Source organism: Cynara cardunculus, unplaced genomic scaffold, assembly GCF_001531365.2.
Source record: "Cynara cardunculus var. scolymus isolate 2C unplaced genomic scaffold, CcrdV1 Un_Scaffold_835, whole genome shotgun sequence".
Taxonomy (NCBI): Eukaryota; Viridiplantae; Streptophyta; class Magnoliopsida; order Asterales; family Asteraceae; genus Cynara; species Cynara cardunculus.
The window spans coordinates 100,513-106,971 of NW_020200629.1; positions in this window are offsets into that span (position 1 = coordinate 100,513).

The window sequence follows — 6,459 nt, forward strand, 5'->3', positions numbered from 1 at the left end:
TCTAAACAACCCTTTAGTATTTTCATCCTTTTTAGGGATTTTTCATTGTGTTATTAGATCATGGGTTTTTTTTATTTAGGTTTAAGTCTTTTTATTTATTCTGTATTATATATTTTTTGAATAATTGTAGTTTTATGTTATTAATGTTCATGCAAACGACAAAACCAATGCTCTTGACGAGTTAGTTTGAGAAAGATGAAGATTCAAGAAAATAACGAAACAATAATTAAAAGATAAAATAAATGATAAAGTGACTAAAATACTTCTAATTTGACTGGAGTTAACAGAAAAACTTAATGATCATTAATATGAGGGACTAAATCCGGTGGATTTTGTAAACATAGGGGACAAATTTATAACAAATGAAGATTAGGGATGATTTTGGTTGAAAACAATAACCATGAGGGACCAATTCCATAATTTACTCTAAATCAAATTAATGAAGATCAAAGTATTTATTTGCTTAATAAAATGGATCACTCAAAACACAAAAAAAAAAAAAAAAATTATTTGATCAAAGAAAATGAAATGTTGACATGGACATTAAGGGGCGGTTTACTAAACGCTTACCCGGTAAGTATTTATTGGGTAATTTTTCTTTCCGGATGAACATGGCAAGGGCCAAGAATCTTACCCGGTAAGAGCGATGATAAGGATGGAATGTCTTACCCGGTAAGTGAGGGTGACGACTCTTACCCGGGTAAGCGCTTACCAGATAAATTGTTGCATAGAAACACTACAATCTTACCCAATAAAATAAATTATAATGTTGATTCATAATGTTAAGCGTTTACTGGGTAAACATTTAGGTAATGGACCCTAAGTTTATACAAACATATGTTTCAGAAAAATGAAGATTTGGAATTTAATAAACAAAATCTTCATAAAAATATTAAAAAAATATGCATTTGAGAAATAATTATAAGTAGTATACTAATAATAATAATAATATCAACGTCTAAAACTGTTACGTATTTTTATTTTTGTTTTACGATTAAACCCAAAGTAAATTAAGTCCAATGATGTCTGCAATATTTTATTTGTATTTGATATAATCGTACAGAGATTAACGTCATTCGGAAAATTATATAGTTTATAGGTTTTAATTCTTGTGGGAGATATCCACATTTCAACTTAGCTTATCTTCAATTAGATATAGTTAGATTTGAATTTATCCTTTTATTTCTTCATGAATTTTCTATGTAGTTGGTTAGTCTCTTTTTTTTTTATCCTTTTACAACAAAGTTAAGGTTACGGTTAAGAATAAGATGAAACATGGTGGTGGGTTTTAGATGGTGGATGGGAGGTTGTTTAATGATAAATATATATATATATATATATATAGTTGGATTCACGTGAGACCAAAGGTTTTTCGTGAGACCTGCAAGACCAATTTATGTTCATTGATCAACTTTATATCTAATGGTCTAAAGTTGCACGGTGGCAATTTTGTGATTATTGAGAAATCTCATGACAATTTTGTAATTATGAATGTTCAGATTGTAGATGTAATCCTAGAGTTGAGAATTGGTTTTACAGGTCTCATGAAAAACATTTGGTTTCACATGATCCCAAGTATATATATATATATATATATAATTGTATCGAAATAATATACATTAGCGGGCGGTTGGCGATTTAATGGCTTGGATTGGGTTGACTTACTTTAACCCAATTTTAACCCTCCTAATTGACAATTTGGCAGGTTGGCGGACTGGGTTTAACTAGATAGTCAACGGATTGAGTTGGGGTTTTTCAGGTTGACGGTTTTTAGTACGCCCCTTCAAACTATAAAAGTTATTTTCCACAATTATTTATTTTAGGGACCAAAATATTAAAAAACGACAAGCACAGGGACTAAACATATGATTAACTCTTTAATAAATGAATAAAATATAAAATATTACTGGAATTGAGGAGACTTAAATGTGTTAGTAAATTATACTGTAGGTCCTCGTTGTTTTCTCATAATCTTGATATGGTCCCTCTTTTAAAATAAATACACCGAGTATCCTTGTGGCTTGCATTCTGTTTTAAGTCAAGTCCCTATTCCTAACGGAGTTAACTTCTGTCCGTTAACTCAAGAGAAATATGTCTTTTTTACCATTTCCTTAATGTCTCATTAAATATAAACATCATATTAGAATATATATATATATATATATATATGATATATTTATGTGTTAAATAATATAAATTATATATTAGTTTTATGTAATGGACGAAGGATTGTGTAATATTAAGAATTAAAATGAGTAGTGTAAAAAGGGGTTTGTGTAAAAAGGGGTTTGGACCAATGATCAATTTTAATCTCAAACCAACCTATGAATTGAGCTTTAGAACAAAAAATTGATCTAGAACTTCTCATTAGTATTGAGTAATTGGAACCCTTATTATCCTTCTCACCATAACTCTAATTCTTATCGGAACCCAATCCCTACATAATCCTTATTATCTTAAAGCTCGAGGATAAGTAGCCTTTGGTTTTAAGGATACCTTCTAGATTAGTTTCGATGTCGTCAACATAAAGACAAATTACCACAATGGATTCTTTCATATGCGTTCTGAGACAGATTACACAATGGATTCTTTCATATGCATTTTGAGTAAATGCACCGCTCGGCCCCATTTCGTCGGAGCCTAAAAGAAGTGATAGTCGTATCAAATCTTTCATGCCACTGTTTGGGGGCTTGTTTTAACCTGTATAGAGATTTAACAAGTCTGCACACTTTGTTCTCTTGTACGGGTACTACAAACCCTTCAACTTGCTCCATATAAGCCTCTTCTTTTGAATAACCATTCAGAAAGGTTGTTTTCACTTCCATTTGATGGATGTATAGGCCTTTTATGTCTGAAATTGCTATAAGAGTTCGAACAAAACTAATTCTAGCAACAGGAGCATAGGTGTCGAAAGTAATCGACTCCCTCTTTTTGTCTATATCCTTTAGCACCAATCTAGCTTTAAAAGCTGACATTGAGAGATCTGGGGTGTAGCTTCCTTTTGAATAACCACTTAGATACTATGAGTTTCACTCCCTTGGCTAAATCAGCCAATTCTGAAGTTCCATTTCCCATGATAAAGTCCATTTCATCATTTATCGCTTCCTTCCATAATGGAGCATCCTTTGAAGACATGGCCTCTTTAAAAGTCTTAGGATCATCTTCATAATTAATTGAGAAAATGACCTCCCTCATCATTTTATTTTGTATCCCTTCTACCAAGTATGAGAAAAAAAATCATCTCCTAGACTTTTCTCTATTCTAGCTCTTATACTTCTGCATGGTTCGTCAACCTTATTTAAGGTTTTCAAACTGTCACGAGATGTACCTGTAAGATTAGAGGCCAATGTTGGTTTCGATTTTTCAGCATCTTCTGAAAACTTGTCTTCAAAGAATTCCACATCCCTGGATTCTACTATAACTCCCGACTCCTTGTCCAATAATCTACAGGCCTTGCTATTTCTAGCATATCCCATGAATATGCTTTTAATAGCATGGGCTCACAATTTGGATCTTTTGGGATCGGGAGTTCGATTGTAGGCAATACAACCCCGGACTCTAAAGTAGTTCAAATTTGGTTTTCTTCCTTTTTAGAGCTTATATGGAGTAGTTGGAATCACATGACTAGTGATCTGATTATGAATGTGACAAGCAATTAGCAGAGCTTCTTGCCACAGATTTTTAGGCAACCACAAATGGTTCAACATACAGTTGACCGTTTTAAGGGTTTGGTTCTTTCGTTCTGCCAAACCATTCTGTTGGAGAGTAAATAGTGGAGTACATTCATGTTTGATACCATTCTCTACACAGAATGTATGGAACTCTCTATTAAAATATTTACCACCTTTATCTGATTGAAATATTTTGATTCGTTTTTCGAGTTGATTTTCTACTTCAACTTTATATAATTTAAAAATCTCAAAAGTTTCATCTTTTGAATGTAATTAAATAAACATATAAAAAATGACTGAAGTCATCCCAAAATGTAATGAAATACCTTTTACCTTATCGAGTAAATATTTCATTCAATTCACACATATCAGAATGAATCAACTCTAAAATTGATGTGTCTCATTTAACTGATGGAAAGGGTTTCTTTGTAAATTTTGATTTTACCAAAGTTTCACATTTTCCAAAATATTTGTTATCAATTCTGATTAATCCTTTATTTTGCAATTTTTAAATATTTTTTACATTTGTATGAGCTAAACGTTTGTGCCATAATGAAATAGAACAAGCAAAATACTCCAAAGAATTAATTTTATTCATAGCATCGGGAATTACATCAACAGCAGCAACAACAAAAATCAAAAAACTTCATTATAAATAGCTAACACATTACTACACACTTATTCACTAGGTCTGCCCTCCACATGATTATCATCACTCAAATATAGGCGATACAAACCCAACTGGTAGTATCTTTTTCCAATAAATGTCTTCCTTTTGTAGATCATGAGCTTTCTTGTCTCAATGTTTAGTCCAAACCCATTTTCATCGAGTTTGCTAGCAGAAATGAGGCTTTTATTAATAGAAGACACGTGCAGAACATTTCTAAGAGTGACAGTCTTTCCGGGAATGATTTTGAGTAACACAATACCCATCCCAACGACGTCAACACGTCCGTTGTTTGCCATGATCACTTGTTTACCCTCTTGGACTGGTCCATTTTCAACAAACTTAGATCTGGAGTCACACACATGAATCGTGGCTCCATAATCCAAGTCCCAGCCTCCTCTACTAGCCAAAATTTTGATCGACGCCTATGAAATCATATCAATCTCTTCCATGTGAATATTCGCCATAAGGTTATGAATCCCTTTCAGCAGAGTTTGTAACAGGTGGTCCGGACTTCCTTTGCTTGCACTCACGAGCATAATATCATGTCTCTCCGTAAACGTGACACTCTCCGACCCTCTTGAAATGTTGTCCCAGATCGGATTGTTGACTCGATCTCTTGAAGCTTTTCTTTCGTGGACCCAAGTTCCACTTTTTGCTTGGACCTCCAACCCTTCCCTTTCCTTTGCCTCCAGCCTGCACGCTGTTAGCACTCAACATAGACTTGTCTCTCTTCTCTTGATTACATGCCTCTTCCTCGATTCGTAAATGTTTTAATAAATCATTCAAAGAATAATCTCCATATTTGCATCATTATTTTTGAAAAATCTTTCCAAGATGGGGGCAATTAATCTATGACTTCCCTTACTTGGAAAATTTCAGGAAGAGGTATGGAAAGCGATTTTACATTATTTACTAAAAGTTAGAGCTCATGCACTTGCTCTAAAATTAGTCTACCATCTATCATTTGGAATCTCAATTATTGAGACACAAGATACTTTGTTTGTACCATCTTCTTGTGACTTATACTTGAAATCCAAGGCTTTCTAAAGTTCTCTTGGGCAAGTAATTAGAGAATATAGTTCAAACAGCGGATCAGACAAGACATTCTTTATGTGTCCGCAGGCAAGGTTTCTTCCTCCTTGCGGATTAGCCACTTCTTCTCAAGTTCGGCTGTATTTTTTCCCGGTTCAGAAACCACATTTTCAGGAACAGGAGGGAGGTCTGGGTACAAAACATAATAAAGTTTCACTACCATTAACATGAATTTCACCTTGTCGGTCCAACGGGTATAACTATTCTCGTCGAACTTTTCAAGTTTCATCATGTCTTGGTTCAAGATATGGTAGTTTCCGGAATCCATGTATAAAACCTTAAGGTTGTTGAAAAAATTTAGATTGATATTAATCTAAAATTCAATAAAGTTCGAACCGTTATAATTAAAGTTTAAAACTTTATTGATAAATAAAAAACTTATCAAACCGAATCTTTATTTAATCAAGATGGTGACTACAAAATCCGGATATCACAAAGACTGAAAACCATCATTCGCGGTAGAATCAATAAAAGAATGGGGTAGAGGCAGACTTGTTCACTTAGTGAATGAAAAGTAAATTGCAAGACAATAATTAAAAACCAACCTTTTGTGTCGTCAGGAAGCAAGTAAATCTGCACAATATGAACCTGTCTTTAAGATTTTATACGAACCCCATTAAGCTGTGGGTATTCTAGTCGCAAAGCCCCAAGATTTGATGCAGTTGTATTTCGTTTATCAACAACTTATGATAACAAAATTATAAACAAAGTTAAAGCAGAAATCATTTAGGAAGAAAACGACACTGTATGGTAGGAAGCAGAAAACCGTGAGAGAAGATAGAGAATTGCAGATTTTTCAAGTGTATTTGGAGAGGAGGTTTAACCCAGTATTTATACCGGTTAAACCCTCAAATTCGTGGCTTCTTCCTAAAGAATAGGGAAGACGTTGGAGACTAATGGGGTGTTTGGTTCACATAATGGAATTTGATATAATTGGAATCCATCAAAGGAATTTGACTTTGAAGGAATTGGAATGGAATTTGATGGAATTTGACCATGCATTTGGTTGGTAGGAATTGGAATAAA